The sequence below is a fragment of the Carassius gibelio genome, chromosome B20 (genome assembly GCF_023724105.1).
Source record: "Carassius gibelio isolate Cgi1373 ecotype wild population from Czech Republic chromosome B20, carGib1.2-hapl.c, whole genome shotgun sequence".
NCBI classification, from domain to species: Eukaryota; Metazoa; Chordata; class Actinopteri; order Cypriniformes; family Cyprinidae; genus Carassius; species Carassius gibelio.
The window spans coordinates 8,651,332-8,670,513 of record NC_068415.1 but is presented as its reverse complement, the minus strand read 5'-3'; positions in this window follow the sequence as shown (position 1 = coordinate 8,670,513).

Here is a 19,182-nt window from a genome sequence, read left to right as displayed (position 1 = left end):
CAATGAACAACAGTTTTTCTTTTTATAGCATTTTTTATATAAAAGGAATAAAAAACTTTGTCATTGGTAGGTCAATAAAATATACTAGTATATGTCAAAACAGTCATACATTATTATTATGCATTATTAATTGGTAGTTAATGGTAAAGCATTTACTAATTTTAATGAATTTAATCCTATTGTGAATTGGAAGTGAAAATACTTTGAAAAAGCCATTGGGTTTATTTTATGTTTATTTTAAACTATTTTGTAGACTTTCTTTGTCATGGTGGAGCTTAACAATCTCTATCAGGAATTTTGATGATGAAATTAAACTGCAATTACAAACACCTTGTGAAGCCAAGACCATGATGTACCCAACCAGTAGAGCAAAAGATTAGCCTGAGATGTTTTCTGAGCCAAAAAATAAATTATCAAAAATGAAAGAACAAATATTTTGCTTAGACTCTTTGCGTGAACCATAGAAAGAATGCATGAATTGTTTTTGCTGATAGTGCAGCTTAATTGTTCACACTAATTTTTTTTTTTTTTTTTTTTTAAGTTAAAGGTATAAATATGGTCAGAAAATGTTTTACTGAACACATTTTGGATGGCACAGTTTCTGATCTTGCTCCTGAAGATGTGGGTGGTCAGTATGACACAAAAGTGGCCAGCTTTTTTGTGAATTCCATGTTTATTTTAGTAACAATTCCTGTCATTTAAACAGGATGAAACCCACACGCCTTGTATTCAAGGCATACTTTTCCAATAAAACTATTTATAGTCAATATAGGGTGTGGTTGTTGAAAACAGCCTTGCTTGCCGACAGATCACCATACAATAAACTATATGCTATGACCGGAAAGTTTTCCTTTATGGTAATACACAGCCACACAACAACACCCTCACACATTTAATTATGGGTAGCAAAATTCACTGCAGACAAATAAGAATAACCCTGATCTTGTTATAAAATTCAATACATATTTCAGAATGATGAGAATAGCCATTACTATTTCAGTCCTATAAGTTGACAGAGTTCAGTTATCAATTCACCAGTTAAACCCACATAAAGATTATCAGAAGATGTTACATGCTCACTGGTTTAGCTTTGCCTGGTAACTGATCTGTGGGCAGCTGAACTGCACATTGATATATATTCAATGGCAGACTCATCCAATGAAAGCCCCGCTCCACCCCCCACTGTTCCAGTTCAATGTAGACTACTTTATGGACCTAGACCAATGAGAAGCTTGATTTCCTTAAAGGGGACATTGGATGCAAAATTCACTTTTGCATATAAATGTGTCTTAGCAGTGTGTGGACACAACCACCTACAATCATAAAAATCCATTCACTCCTTTTTTTTTTTAAATCTCCAAAAAACCTAAACAGACTGAATTATCAAGCTATTGTGATTTTCTGAGCAGTGTGACCTCATACTGCTCAGGCCCCGCCCATGACTGCTGACCGACTGCCACATATTAGAATATTTCCGCTCTTAGTCAGTTGTATGCGGCCCTCCATTATCAAGTACTTACCCCTTGGGGACCTAGACCCTAAAGAATCATACCAGCCTGTGGAAAATGGGTATCCAATGTCCCCTTTACATTTAGTAGACACTTTTATCTGAAGCATTTTACAGTGCATTCAGGCTATACAGTATGTGTGTTCCCACTGAATCAAACCCACAACCTTTTTTACTGCTAACACAATGCTCTACCACTGAGCCACCACAGGAACTACTACATGTTGATAGCATAAAATATGTTAGAGCTACAAAAAATGTGAGGCCATTTCTTTACAAAATGCATTGGATGTTTGTGTGTGTGAGTAGAGAATTGATCTTTTGGAGCTCATTATTTGTACTCTATCTTGTTAAATTATATAAAATCCAGTCTCATTAAAAGTTCCTGCATATCTTTCTTTGATCAGCTTTTTGCTCTTGTTGACCCCAATCTTTCAGAAGGGAAAACATTTAAATCTAAAGATTATGAAAGAAACTTCAGTTAGTTTTGTTGGTATGTAGAGTTCTCAAAAGGCAGTAACTGTAGGACTGAAGTTGATATCAGAGGCATTATAAATAGGATCAGACGGCCCACTTGTAGAGATATGAACAAGAGAAATTGTAACACTTTGTGCTCTATATATCTGTTCATTTATATTTATTAATTTTTATACAAGTTGTTTAATGGCTCACTGTTAGAAACAAATAGCAAAATTTGTACCTCTATCTTGTCACTGGGGCAGTGCTCTGTGAGATGCACCTTTGGACACTCTTTCCCCAAAGTGCATATTAGAACCATAATGGTTTGTATTACAATTTTTGCACATTTTCCTCTGTACAGGTGCATCTCAAAAAAAATTGTATATCATGGAAATATATATCAATGTGCAGTTGGATGGCCTAATGATGAATACAGTATAAATTTTAAGGTGAACTATTTCTTTAATTGACATTCAATCTAACACATAGCTGTTTCATTTCAGTGGGCTTTCCCATACCGAAGATTATTCGCAGATATGTGACTGCTCAAGATTCAAAGAGAATGCGCGCACTTTCATTTGCACATCCTCTTCAGTGAAAGCTGTTAGACAAAGAGAGAACATTAGGACAAAGAGCAAGAAAAAGACAAATTGCAGCTAGCCAAATGTAAAATCTGACTTATTGTAGGACCTGCAATGACGCTCAGAGGGTATTGTCATCCCATAATAATGACCAGGCCCATGGCCGCACAGCTGTGGAATTCAATAGAGTGCGCTTTGCATAGATATTAATAGAGCTCTTCCCCAATACCATTTGGCTGTGACTCAGAAATAGCATGCCAAGTGAATTGAACCCAGTCGACTTTCACACAATAAATATATTTTATGCTGTTTTTTAATAAAGAGACACAAATGGTTATAGTCTTTGATAATTTATTTTTAATGTATTTAGTTTAATTTAAATACTAATTTATGAATTAGTTTTAATCAATGCTTTTTAGCTGTAAATGTTATGTTCTGTGATGTTCTTAGATCCAAGGATGGAACATGAAGTGCATTTCTGTGTCTATTTGTGTTGTGATTTTGTTGGAGATAAATGTTGAGGAGTACTTTATTCCACTTGAGCCAGAATCAAGTTGCAGTACTTTATTCCGAAGAGAAGGTCATATTTCTGTTGTTCCAAGTGATTGATTTGTGCTGGTTAAGTACTTTCAACAGGGTAACAGAGTGCATTACTTTATTAAAGTGCAAAACATACACTTTAAAGCTCAGATCCTTAGTGAAATATTGAGTATGCCTGCAGCTTCCAGAGTTATTCCTGTAATTGCTGAGACTTCATGTAAATAACATAATTACAATGAAATGCTGCATTCCAACAATGTATTACAATTAATATACGGGAAGCATTGTTACAATATCAAAACATCACTCTGTTTAAGAATCCAATGAGTTGGAGACTAGACTCTGTGTTTATCGGTTTAGTTTTTAGGAACCCTCTGCATTTGAAGTTGAAATTAGAGTTCATTTCGTCAGCTATTTTCAGTTTTAGTCTTTGTCTTAGCCCCATGATAAATATCCTTGTTAGTTTTTTATCATATTTAGTCAACCTCATTAGTTTTATTCAAGGTTTAGTCGACTAAAAGTCCCAACAGTTTTAGTCAAAGAAAATCTTAAGTATTTTAGTCTTCTTTTAGTCGAAGAAAACTTGACATTTTAGCAATAAGATTATTATTTATTAACCATACAGCAGTATTCATTTTGTCAGCCATTTTTAATATAGTCTTACTCATTTTAATCATCATATTTAGTCAACCAAGCCCTGTTTTTGCCTAGTGAAGTTTAAGTCAATGAAATGTATGAGCATTTTGGTCAGGTTTTAGTCAATGAAATCGTAGCATCATTTCCGTCATGCTGTATAATGGTTAAACTGACAAAAATAGTTTTTGCTCGAAATTACAATCCTAATGATTGTTGTCATTTGAGAACATTTCAGATATTGCACTTTCTCCAGTAAACACAAATCACCAGAATGTGGACTCATATGGTGTATTTTACCTCATCAAGTGTACTGATTTATTATAGGCTTTTTATTATATAAATTAATACAAAATACATATTGTATGCAATCTATAAGTCTACATTATGAAAACAAAAACTAACATTTCTAATCCCACTAGTTCCAAATTGCAATAGTCTATTTCTCTATTAAAAGAACAAGCAACCACAATCTCAAACCATACAGTTGAGCTCTCATGTCAGAACACAGACCGGTGTTCTGACGATTTGTGCTACCTGCTCAGATTGTGCTACCACTCATTTAAAAGATAGATAGCACAAATCAATAGTGGAAAATGCTATCTATCAGATTGTGCTACCAGCATCTTATTCATGTGTCCAAATACCTACCCCTACCCTGAACCCTACCCTAAAATGAAGTAGTAGGTATATTTTAAGGATGCATTTATGTGATATGACCTTATTGAGGTATAATGTGTGAACTTCAGTCTGTGAACTTCATATTGTTGTTTAATGAATGCATTAACCTTCCTATTGACACCAGCCTCACAGAATATCCTCAGAGAGTATAGCGTTGTGTTGTGGGTGCCATCCAAACATATTTCTAATCATCCCGCATAGTCGCTGGTGTGAATGCCATTTGACAGCCTCTCCTGATATTTGAAATTACCATACATATCTGCAAGTGTTTTGTTGCCACGGCTACAGTGGAGCATATAAGGGATTGCCCCTGGTTTGTCCTTGTGGAAGACTCCACATACGTCATGTTTAGAGCAAGGCTGTTGGTTCACTGCAATTGGGATTGCTTGATGAAATGCCACAGAATGGGCAAAGAGTGGACAGATTTTCATGCCATCAGAACAGCCATCTGCTGGTAGCATTAATAGGGGCGAGAGAAATGCGAATTATTAATGTTTTCAGCAGAGAATGGAAACCATGAATGTTTTGTAATGTAGTTTACATCTGAAAAATTTCCCCAGACCAGAGTGCTATTCAGCTCCTTTAAGAGTGGGCAGATATATGTGATGTTCTTTAAAGGGCTCTGAAGAAAGTGTGGAACACTCTTGATTTCGCTGACTCTGACTGTAGAGAAGGGATCTGCATGTTTAATAATGAAACAAGGGTTTTGACAAACCATAAGAGATGGAGATGGAGCAGATCGAAAGCCTTTACGCTGCGTGTATGACTGAATCAGCCACTTTTAAATGAGTTTTTTTGAGATTTTTATTGCACTTGTCGTCTCAGATCTTTTGTGTTATGAATTTCTCATGAATTCTGGACTGATTAATAATAGTTTGTTCGCTTTGTAGCTAGGTCTTTGAAATAGGTTGAAATGAAGAGCTCTTATTTTGATTTGAAGGTCCACAAAAAACTTGCAATGCGATAAAAATGGCACACTGGCTCAACACTGACAGGGTACATTTGGTCCTACACTGTAAAAATGAAAAGAGACTTGAGGCACCATTTGAGGTTGATATACTCTGGGAAAAATTTAGACACCCTGTCGAAAAGGTCAGCTCTCTGAAGAGCTTATAAAATGGAGCCCATAAGTTACTGCAAAAGCACTAAAAGCTGTCACAATTTCCCCCAGTAGTCTCAAAAGAAAGTCTTATTTTACTTTTATTATTAAATTAAGGAATCTGTATGATCTGGTAATGCTTTTTAAGTCTCTTCTGCTCATGAAGACTGAATTCAGTTGTTTAAAAATATTTTTTTTTATATTATTACAATTAAAATAACTGTTTTCTATTTGAATGTATTTCACAAATTAATTTATTCCTGTAATGGCAAAGCTGAATTTTTGTTGCGAATAAATGATTTTCTTTTGAACTTTATATTGATCAACTCAGCAGCACAACTGTTTTAACAATGATAATAAGAAAGTTTCTTAAGCTCCAAACCAGCAAATTATGATTTCTGAAGGATCATGTGAGACTAAAGACTGGAGTAATGGATGCAGAATATTCAGCTTTGCCATCACAGGAATACATTGTAAGGGTATTTTTAAATTGTAATAAGTATTAGTGTTTTTACTGCAGTTTTGTTCAAATAAATGCTGTCTTGGTGAGTATAAGAGACTAATTAAAACATTAAAATGATTCCAAGAGTACACAATAGGATTTTTGTATTTAGAGGCTCTCCTGAAAGTCGTGCCCCCAAGTAACCAAAATGGTGCTTCGAGTATCTTAATATGATTATGGAATCACACAATTTTAAGTGAAGTCCTCTTCTATAAAGACTGAGCAGTCTTAGAGTTGGCTTCTGCTCAGAAATTGATTGGTCCTTTCAGTGTAATAAAAAAGGCTTCCAAAAGATACTTGAAATCAGTGAGTGTTGGAGAGGGTTTTTGGGGCAGTAACGTCTCTTACTGGACACCCATCTCGCTCAATCTGTCCCAGCAAGACTCTGAGATTGGAATGAACTAAAAGTTTAATGAAGGTTTAATGCTCTGCATGATGATGCATATCCTCCAGGGCTGTGAAGATGACGACTGGCTGAGGGTGCTTTCCCTTGTGTGTGTGTGTGTGAGTGTGTCACAGCTGTCACTCATCACCAGAAAGGGTAAGAGCATTTGTGTAGTACATATTCTTCTCAAGCACTAGCTCCACATCTAGACATCTAGCACATGAATCACACAATGAAAATCACAATCAGGTAAAAACAGTGGGCTTTTAATATAAAATACTTCTCACACAATGCAAAAATAAACAAAGGAATTAACTGTACATAACAAATTGAATATTTTAATTCAACTTTTTAACATTTTAAACCAAAGAAGTGTGGAAAAACATTTGTGCGTTCCTAAAAATCCAACTATAGATCATGGTAATTGCCAATGAAATTAACATGCATTATCCATCCATCCATCTCGTATATTTATTTATTTTTAATTATTATTTTTATTTATATTAAATTCATAAAGTCATGTTTAGCTTGTCTTTATTATTAGTTTTAGTCTTTTACATGTCTCTTGAATTTCAGTGCTCTTGGCAGCCAACAACTTGCCATTTTGCATTTTGTGCAATTCATGTCATCAGTTTATTCTCATCAAACATGTTGAATAAACAGTTTACTAAACCAGTTTGAGCACCTTGTGCTTTCACTCTTGTTGCTGATTTAATCTGAGCAGGATTGTTTTGTTGGAGTTCAACTCACACAAGATATCTGCTGAAACTGTGAGGTTTATATTTGTCTCCTGTTAGAGGAGAGGCTAGGCCTCAGGGCCCACAGTTAACCAATAATATCGTGTACCATCAGAGAAGAGATCAAAAGATAAACAGATAACAGCGTTCCCACTGTTCAGATTTATTATCCAGCTCCTTACATCTTCCTCGAGTTGATCCGTTTAATTACCACAATAAAAGGTGAAGCAAGAACCCCTTTTCTGGCCTTGCATTGACAGAGTCCTGGTCTCTCTGTCAGTCATGTTTGTTTCGATGGGAGTGATGATGCTAATTATGAGTGTGATGCATCCACAGGATATAGCAGCCATCGTGTTTGGTTGGCGGTGTGGACAGGTGTCATCTCATGCATATTTACGGGACATTCCTTGTTCGCTGACTGCACCGGTGAGAAGTAAGCAAATGCTTTCAGAGAATGTGATGCATGGTCTGTTACCATAGCAATAGGTCTCCAGTCAGCCCACACTAGATAATTTGATACAAAATGTGTGTGCGTGTGATATTTGGTCTAATACTCCAATCAGTCATCCTTGACTATCTCAGGAGCTTATGTTTATCAAATATACCCCTAAATCTCTAAAGCTCAAACCTCAGAAAACCAGTTTTAGTAGATCCCCAGATCACTGGTTTATGAAAGAAGGACACAGCTAAGTCAGTTGACTAGGATGTAATTAAAACTGATACTGTATGTATCATCTTATTTTTGGTTCAAGCTAAACTCTATTCATCCTTTCATGAGTTTTTAACAGATTTTGAAGGTTGATGAGCTGCCCACCACGATGAACCTGAGTTTTTATCTTCATCCCCAGATGGTTGCTGGCATACAAAAAGAGAGCAGAAAGCATTGAATATGTAACGATTTGACCCCAGCCCACTGAGGTCACAAAACAAGCCGATGCTTTCCTGCTCCAGCTTTTTCCTGATGCCAGAAATGTTCAGTTTGCGTCAACTGCTTTTAGAGAGAAACATCGCAGAACTCTGGGTTTAACAAACATATGCTAAAAGTGTCTGCATGTTCCTATGAATGAAGAGTCTCACATTTGAGGCTGTATTAGCTTCTTAAGGCGGACGGGGTAAAGATAGAGAGCATTTGTCAGATGATCATTGCTACTTTCAAAATCCAGTTTAGGACCCTTTTTTTCCCTTAAAGGGATAGTTCACCCAAAATTAATTACCTTAATGTTGTTACAAACACGTAAGAGAATCATTCATCTTAGGAACACAAATGATGATATTTTTTGATGAAATCGGAGAGCTTTCTTACCCTGCATAGACAGCAATGCAACTACCATATTCCATGCCCAAAAATATAGTAAGGATCTTGTTAAAATAGTCATGGTACTCTCATGAACGTTCAGCAGAGACTAAATAAAGTTATTTTTTATTTGTTTGCACACAAAAAGTATTCTCGTAGCTTCATAAAATAATGGTTGAACCACTGATGTCACATGGTCTATTTTAACAATGTCCTCCTCGATACGTCTCTGGGCTGTTTATGCAGTGTCAGAAAACATTCAGATTTCATCAGAAATATCTTCATTCATGAGGGTGAGTGATTAATGATAGAGATTATATTTTTGTGTAAACTATCCCCTTAATTTAGTCTGAGGCAAAATGAGAAATGTTATCTCTCTTTTTTATTGTTATTAGTTTTGTATTTGTCTGTTTGTTTGCTCTTGTTGTACAGTGATTTAGTTTCATTCTATGTAAATGTGCTTTATAAATAAATCAATTAACTAAACTAAACTGAATTAAATTAACTTTTTTTTACAGACATGCCGATGTTTTACTGATAATGAACTGTATTTTGCATTATTTTTTATTATATGTATATTATATTATAAGGTTTTTACCTGTTGTATTATTGCATATTAGTAACAAACACTGTAGGCCTTAAAATGATTTGTCAATATTTTGCTCATAATATATTCATTTTGTTGGCTTAATCCCAGGAATATTGCACATATGTGTTGCCACATGGAGTTTTGGCAAAAATGTAATTAGATGATTAAATTAGATAGAGGCATCCTGAATAAATATACAAAGTAATGCTTATTCATCTAACAGGTTTTTAACATTAATGTACAATTACTCTGATAGTATTCTCCAGATAATATTGTATTAATTTGCATTACATTACAGTGACAATATAAAGTCAATTAATGAAGTTTTGGGAACCGCATGATATTTGTATAGGAGACTATAAAATGCCCATAGGCGTTTGTGTGTGTGTGTGTGTGTGAGTCCTTAGGTAAACTGGCTATTCATTCAAGACACATATTCTACATCCCCCGACACTGCAGAAGAAAAGCAGTATGGAGAATACATGGATGGATGTTTTTTTTTTATATAATGCATACTATTTCCCCACCACGGTATAAAGTAAAATACTTAACTTATATAGATGCCAATATTTTTCAGGAAGAGAGTCCTTCGCATGGGAATCATCATATTATTGGGTCCTTAGCGTAAAAAATATATGTGTTTGGCAAGCACTTTAATTTTGGCCCCTAAATACAGTATTACCATTTAACATTAGCATAATGCTCTTAAACATATCTTTATCTAGAGAATTGGGTTTTCAAGAAATATACTGTAAAAGCATCAGATATTTGTCAACTATTCGTTTATTAAAAATTGGTAACACATGCAGTACAAACTATCAGGCCAGATACAGCTCATAGGCTTCATATATCTGTGTAATCATTCAAAACATCATGTGGTGTAGTGCTTATAGATGTGAACTGCTAAAACAGAGGTTGCAGTTTTGGATTATGACAATTATTATACGTTCTTAACTGATTCTCTGGATTGGTTTTGCTGCATTGCAGTGCTCATTGCCTCCATGCCCGTGACATGGAAGGGAGGGGAAATAATCCCTCACGCTTCAAGACTCCCTTTTAGTTCGGGAAACAGCCGCATCCCTCCAGACATGGAGCTCTCACTGTGATGCTGTCTTGTGATAAAACTTGCATAACTTTGTCATATCTGCTGTTTGAGTTGTGATGTCAAGTTCTCAGTATAAATTTCTCTCTGTCATATACTCAAGCAGATTTGCCTCAAGGCTTTACATTGGCCAGTTATTTTCATCCTGATTTGTATTGTTGCAGTGTTAGTATAAGTAATGAACAATATGTATTATTTACTATGTGTATGGACCAAGATGTTGCAAAAGTCTGCTGCTTGACTTAAAACACGTCATCCGACAGACTTTTGAAAGCAACAGGGCTTTTCTGAAAACTACTGATCATACTTTCACATTTTGTAACCATAAACATTCGAATCAAGCCCATGAATTATATTTTCCTAACTTTTTCGCTACACCACACTAACTTTTTCTCTTATACTTGTGCTGCATGATTAAAAAAAATATTTTGGTAATTTAACCCTTTAGCTCTCAGAGATGCATAATATTGAGAGATGTTAAAATTAATTATTGTTTTTATGAGATATGGGTAAATACATTAATTTGCACTTAATATAACAATTGTATTGTATAACAATGTATTGTGCAGGACCACCATTATTACACCATCCAAATTAATTCTGAAAAGTATGTTTTATATCTTGTTAAAAACATGGAAAACAATAAAATAAATCCTTAATATCAATACTTTGGTCTGAGGGTTAAACATACATTTCTACACTCATTAAAGGTTATTGTTCATGCATTCATCTAATTCGAGGCATTCTTAGGTTCAAACCAGCTACTTGAAAACAGTAACAAATCATTGTATTTTATATTTCTCCAGGCCATTTCATTCCAGGTCCATCTTGTGCTGTTGACAGGAGAGTAAATCCTGAAGTCAGCGTTACACAGTGAAACAGGATTTGTGGGGAATTTGAATGACTTCAGATCAATAAACATTCTCAGCAGTCTCACCTGCCTTCAGGAATAAATACAAACGATACACATCATGCCCTCAGAGACCCACCTATAACATATACTGTAAGTATACTCAGCTGGAGAAGAGAAACATTGATAATCCTCAATTAAATAGAAATGGCTTATTTTTCTTTTGTTTTTGTACAAATTGTGGAACTTGAGTAAGCAAAATCTGTGTGTGTGTGTGTGTGTGTGTATAAATCTTTTTAACATGTTTATGCATTAGATTTTTTTTATTTGTTTGTTTTTTTATTTGTTTTATGTAAAAGTCACACCCTTTATATAAATTATTCATAATCAGACATTCTCAGAAAGGAGCATGCTCCTGTCTCCAAGCCAAATATCATCAAACACCCCATTTTTATTTGACCCTCTGATGTATTCTCATCCCTGGCAACAAAGCAGTATTTCATTTAATCTGTCTCTGTGCCTCTACTTTGTTGTTAATTTTATTAGATACAGCTAAAACTGCAATAGAGCCAGATGCATTAAAATGATCTCTTACAATGTCTGATTGTTTTCAGAGAAATCTATCCAGGTGGTTCAGCAGCTTAGAATTGCTTTCGAATCATTACTGCATCAATTTTTGATTGAATGAACAGTGTGTTTGAGAGGTGCTCCCTCGAGATAAACTGCATCTGATATTGCCAGATGACACATCAGAAATCTCTACTTTCGGTAAAACTTTACAATACAGGTGCACAAATATGCATTAATTAACTAATACACAGATGATCATGAGTTAGTGTATAACCCATGATTAACTGAACCATTTATTAATGATTACTGCATCAGCAACTAATGAACAGTCTATATGATGCATAGATTAAGTAATCGTTAAATTGTTATTAGTTAAATGTGTCATGATGTATTAATTCCCTTATAACATATTATATTAACTAATGAGGTAACTTCATATGTTAATTACCACATTGGGTCAAAGTCATGCCTTTCAACTTCCAGGTGTCTGCTTTAATTAATCATTAGCTAATGATTTGCAAAGATATAATTACGTTATGACTTTACTTGTTGAGGTATAGAACAATTAGCTCATTTTTAAGTAATATGTCATTGTGATTGTAGATTTTGAATAAGTTAGTCAATGATATAAATTAAAGCCGACAACTGGAAGTTGAAATGCATGCTTCAACCCATTTTGGTTATTAACATATGAATATACACTATTAGTTAATATAATATGTTATTAGGGAATTAATACTTTATGACAAATTTCACTAATAACAAATTACTGATTAATCAATCTATGAATCACATAGAATGTTAATTTGTTGCTGATGCAGTAATTATTAATACATGTTTTAGTTTCGTGTGAGTTAAACATTAACTCATGTGATTACCTGTGCATTTGTTAAGCATGAATTAATGTATTTTAAAGGGGGGGGGGGGGGGGGGGGGGGGGGGGTGAAATGCTCGTTTTCACTCAATATCCTGTTAATCTTGAGTACCTATAGAGTAGTACTGCATCCTTCATAACTCCAAAAAGTCTTTAGTTTTATTATATTCATAAGAGAAAGATAGTCTGTACTGATTTTTCCCGGAAAAACACGACCGACTGGAGGCGTGACATGTGGGCGGAGCTAAAGAATCACAAGCGCGAATAGGCTTTTGCGTTGAGAGCGTTTGGAAGCTGACATTACCTTGAGGAAAAAACCATCATCCAAATCAAACCATGGCTAACAGTCAGATTCAGCCGTTTATTTATGATCCAGAATCAAATCCCGAGGCTGAAACTGAACGAGAGCAGCAGCAACGACTCGCTCCGAGCGGGGCTCGAACCCGGGTCTCCGATGGGAGGCGGACACACTAACAAGGAGGCAGAGATATTTTAAGCAGTTTTACTCACCGCCTGTGGTTCCAACACACGATCGTGACACTTTTTCGTTGGGATTGCATAATGCTTAAGAAATAAACGATACGCAAATCCGTCGTCAAACTGGGCTTTGTTTGTAAAACAAGCATCTTCGAAATGCAGGGAACAAACAAAAACACTTGCACAACTCCGTTGATGCTCTAATAAACTCCATCCACTGGTCCCTTAATGCTGTTTTTTCTTTGGTAATCTGTGCAGGGTTGTCTTGCCCTGGCAACCAAAAACACACTTCTTTTGTGACATTTCGCGACGCTCTCGCTCTGATCAGTGATTGTCTGTGCTCAGCCTCTCATTGGGCGCTCTTCCGGCCGAAGTGCCCCTAGGACCCATATAAGGAAATTCCGCTCCATCTAACGTCACACAGAGCCATACTCAAAAAAAAACTTGTATAGGAGTATTTTTGGAACAGAAATACTCCTTCAAACGTACAACTTAATTTTTGAAACTTTGTCCATGTTTAGCATGGGAATCCAACTCTTTAACAGTGTAAAAAACTCAGTATGCATGAAATAGCATTTCACCCCCCCTTTAAAGTGTTACCAAAATGTCTAACTAGGAGTCTTATCTTAAAAGTGATTCAGGACTAATCTAAGAGCAACTGAGTGACACAATAAGGTTCTGAGAGTGCTGTAATTGTTTGTGTGATCACTTTGCATTAAAGAAGGCTGTGACAGACTCAAATCATCACTGCTGCATAGTTGCTTTTTTCCAGTTGCCAAATATGTTTATGTAGTTAATTTAGTGATTATTTCCATTTCTGGCACTACGGCATTTCTGCGCAGTGTCTGAGACATTAGCGTTTCTCTAATAAGATGGGTCACAAACATAATCCTTGTGTGTTGGGTCTTATTAACTCACTGTCATGCATTGTGCAACACATTTCTTCTCCATCGTCACGTTCTGTCAATTTTCTCCACTGCTAAACAAACTTTTAAGTTTCTTAAAAGTCTTTGTCCGTACTCCTAACAATTTCAGACCTTAAGACCTCTTTTAAGAGTTAAGATGCATTTTAAATACTTTTTTCCATACTAGGATCTTTTCTTTAATTTGAAGAGGAAACACCGACATTTCTAAGATTCAAAATTCAAAGAATTTTCTTTGAATTTTGTTAATAGGAGCAACTCTTAGCACATAAGATTTTTCATGAATACAGGCCCTGGGTTTATGTGCAGAGCTGATATCATTCATAGTCAAATCAAACTTAAAATTAAAAATAAAATAAAATTAGAACGCATATGATTAATATATATTAAGGGATAATTTTGTGTATTGATAGTTTTGGTGTTCGCATTTGTTTAATGTCTTGGTCCAGAGTCCTGCAGCCAAAATTGGCAGCTCTTTACGAGAAATGACATAGACACATCTGACTTATAGACACTCACATTAACTATCCATTTCCTCTCTAAGAGGAAAGCCTGTATGCATTCCTACAGAGAGACTTGGCTATTGAGTGAAGCCATTCATCACTCTCACTTATTATATCTACATTTCAATATTCCACCAAACCACCAAGTATTGTACTTGAAAGCAATCATAATTCAGCATTTGGAAGCTTCGGGTACAATCTGTGCAATGTTTTGCCTTTATGGTAATTGAAGAGGTCTTGCAAAGTTGCAAATCTGCAATTATCTGACTCACACATATTGTGCATTAGCAGAGCCTGTAGGTTGCACTAACAGAAGGTTTCATTAATACAAATTATGCTGTGTTATGATCCTCTTTTTTTGCATTCAAGAGTTATTTTGTTCAACAACTCTGATCCTCAGAGAATACATTGCTCTGATTAAAGAGCCCAGAGAGGTTTGAGTTAAATTGGCCTCCATACAACAGTGTTATTTTAGTTATATTTATGTATTATGACCATTTTTCAGTTTCAGTGTTCATTATAAATTTCGTTTTTAGTAATTCAAATGTTGTGCTTTTGTAATTTGTATTCATTTTTGTTTGTTATTTGTACGCATTTTTTATCTTTAGCTAGTAGTTAAAGCATTTTCATTTTATTTCAATTGACTGCCAAGGCAACATTTAAAACATTTTCATCAAATAAGTCTATTTAACTTTATTTCTTTATTTTGAAAAATACTTTAATAGATTTAGAATTTCACTTAGTTTTAGTTAGTATTTTATTTTTACTTCTATTTAAATTTATTTCAGTTAAGTCTATTTCATCTAATATTAACATTTTATTTTATTTCAACATTGTTTTAGTTTTAAAATAGTTTTCGTTACAATAATAATGCTGCCATTCAGTAGATTATCGAACAGTGCAACAAGATATGATCCAGCAGACTGCAGTCAACACTTTGTGCCTCATTAAAAATTCAGTAAGAGCAGCTTATCACAAGATTGTTTTTTTTCCTCCATATGATTTCTTTTTATTTCTTTTTTTCTTTTTTCTTTTTTTTCCAGATGAAAACCAACCAACTTCATTGATCTTCTGTGTTGAATTCTAACCACATTAAATAATTACTGGGCCTCATTATGTCTGCAAATGAATGACACAGAGAAGCATCTGTGTGGAGAACAGCTCATAATTTTTTAAGAACTTCAAAAGAATGGGGATACCTTCTGGCTTGCCTGGAAACTTTGATGTCTCCACCTCCCATCAGTGATGCATCTCTTTCATGTTACAGAGGCACTTTATTGATTTTAGATAAACCAAATGAGACCATTAATGAAATCAGGACTACTCACTGACATCTAGCAGGGGTTGCATTGGATGTGACTAGCACCCTGGCACTGTTGTTTTTGTAATAGCATATGGGCTTTCTCAATGAACATGATATTAGACCCTCCAGACTGCACATTTTTGGGGTACGTTAGGCATAATACCTTGATCGCAAACCTAACTATGAGGTACGCAGACATACTTGTCATTTGCAGTGGTCCTATTTGTTTGAATGGGAAGCAGCTATTAGCATTAATGAGAGGGTTCGGATTGTATTTTCATAAGAACCGGTCAGAAGAGGAGCACTCTTAACCTAGATGCAGATGATCTCAATTTGTTGAATGACATTATGTAAGCAGTTACCTCTTAGCAAATGTGAAGTAATCAAGAGACAAACTTTCAATGAAGTTAAACCACTGTCCTCTGTCTTGCAGCTGGCATGGAATTATTAGGTCTTTACTTTACAGTAAATAGAACTGAAGTTTCACATTCTTGCTTCTAATGAATGATCTGCCAAATGCATTTCTTAGTGGCTTCTCTCTAAGGATACACAAAAGCAAATGTATTTTCTACAGTGGGCATAATCTGTGGCAAAGCTCATCATAAGGCTAGAATGCTATATAATGCTAATAAAATTTAATAAGGCTACTTTATTTAGAACCATATTTAATTCGACTAAAGATCATTACTGTCAGTTTAATTTGACAATAATTTCCTCACATCTCTGAGATGGGAAGTATCGACTTGCAGGGTTTCTTGAGCCAATCACCTGTGAAGTAAATGCCATGTGACTAATTCCTCTGGACTGCAATGAAATGCAACTTTTGATTGGCTAGAGAAACATTCCTTTTACAAGAAGTGGTTAATTAGGCAGTGTTAACCAGTCAGTTTGACTTATTGGCAACTGATGCATTTATAAGGAACAAATTAAATTGTGCTCTTCTTCAATCTAAAATAAATAAAAAAATATTCATGAAACTAGGAATACAAAACTGTACCAGTCTAGTGGCTGTGAATAGATGTTCTCTCCTGGTTCAGCACCATTGATTGCTACAATAAAATCATTTTTATGAATCTCCCCCGCTGAATCATAATGTTGTGTAACGATGGGCTCCAAGCTGTGGTCTGCGGATTCTAATGTTGATTGCTGTGGCCTTGTATCATCCTCAGTGTTGATACAGAAATGCAAATAGCTGTTCACGTGCCTAGACAGTTGGCTGTTTCTGGATGACTGGCTCAGTGTTCTATAACATCTTGGGCAAAACCAGTAAAAAAACTTGTTTTTTACTTCCTATTTAAGCCAGGAAATAAACAAATTTGAGGGATTTACATTTAAAAAGGAAACATAATAGAATAAAAACAAGAAGTATTTAATATAAATAACATTTTGAACACTTTCATAAAATTTTAAAATTTAAAATAAAAACTCAAATATGTACCTATACAAAAACTTACCTATACATACAACTCCCAGCATTTTCCAGCTGAAATTAACACTAAAGGTGTCTTCACGTGCTATTGGAATTATCATAAATATAGTTTCTTTGTTGGATATTGGACATAATTATAAGGCCCCTCTAATGGTGTTCATATCCAATTTTGGAATTCTTAAATTATTTTAAATACGAGTTTCCTAGTTGGGAATTGGTGGAATTGGACATATAAAGCCATTCATGTCCAATTTCTGACTAGAAAGCTCGTATTTACTATAATTCCGATAGCATGTGAAAGCAGCACTAAAGTAAATTAACTACCAAAACTAATTTTTTCTGTTATTATTACAGAGGAAGATTATCAATCAATAAACACTTATTTTCATGTGGTACCTTGCATAATACTATGAAAGGAGCTCAAAATTATTTTATCAATGCAAACATTACATAATACATAACTACTCCATATGTGTGGCTTTTCTTATGTAGTAAATTTGCACTGTAGCTCACCTAGTACAAGTCTGGTTGGTCATAATACACAGGTCATGATAAAAGAGACCTTAGAAGCAAGTTAAAATGACATGGTGGTCATGTTAGCACTATTTGTCAGATTGAGGGCAGGCTTTAGTATTGTAGTAAGGTATTTTCAAAGCTACATTTCAAATAACCAACATAAAATGTTGCAGATTCATGTTCTTCTGTTTGAAATGAAATTTAACTGATGTGCCAAATTTAATTTAGAAAGTGTTTCAAAATTATGTGATATAATATCCTATCAGACATGTGGCCACTGGCACATTTTCCAATGAGACTTGCTGGGCAATTAAATTAGTAATGTGTAAAATTGAGAAAATTTATATATGATATTATATATATATATATATATATATATGTGTGTGATTTACAAGAAGCATTTTACCAAAGTGCTAACTAAGTAATCATACTTATAATCCCTTTTGGAGCAACCTGAGAAAAATAGGGTCTTAATACCGAAAGTTTATGGGTTGCCCTTTAACCTTTGCCATTAGACTAATGATGCTCGAAGTGGGTGGTTGTTTTGTATTCAGAACCAGACTTTACCAATACTAATGAAATAAATAAATGCTGTTGAGCTTCAGTTTGTGTTAAATGAGAATGTTTCGGAACTGTTTGCCATTGCAAGCTGTGAAATGTAAATGAACTGTGAAAATCTCAAATTTTCCTTGTATTAATTGAAATAAATTTCAGTTTTAGTATTATTGCAGACCTGATCCACAGGGTCGTTGTCCTCCGCCTCCTCACTTGCTGGGTCTGGATTAGTCTGGGCCTCTCCACTAACGTCAAAACTCTCCACAGGTCTTAGGAGAATTCCATATGATGGATCGCCTCCGCTCTGCTTGAGTCAGCGGCCACCCTTGTGCTACCATGCTTTTCCAGTGATAACATAGCTTTATAATCATCTACATGTTGAGTTTAACTAAGGTACCCTGTTGTCCTAAGCCATGGTTTCCATGCGGCCTGTTTTTCACAGTTTAATCTCTTTTGGAATCAAAATCTGGAACATCAAAACTCAACCCCAAAGGTCATGTCTTCAATTCTCTTCTGACCTCTCCATTTCACTGAGTCTCTGTTGTATCAGTATTCTCTCTGTGACATCTTCACATTCACTAATCTTGAAACAGCTGTCTTTGGAGACTGTTACCCACTTCGAGTGACTGAATAACAGGAAGCTGATTTTTATCAAAGCTGACATATAGTCAACTTGATCTGATTTCTCTATGATTCCCTCAACAGGATTCGATGTGTACTATACGCATCAAATTGTTGTGAGGTCATGTCTGTTGCACAAGACTGCTGTTGTACTTGACTATCATTGGATTTGACTGTAGCAGTTATAGAGGGACACGAACTCTGAAACATCATTAATTTGTCATAATAAAATATCATAACACCAGAAATGGCTGCTGCACTAAATATTGCAATGTGCATACCATTCTTATTCTGTGATATTAATATTAATTTTAGCTCCATTACACTACAGATGGCATAGACCATAAAAGTATGGTGCCTTCAATGGATTGATCTGTTGTTTAACAAAATATTGATTGATCAGCTGACAAAACGTCTTTCAGAAAAAAACATTCACCAAAAACCGCTTGAAA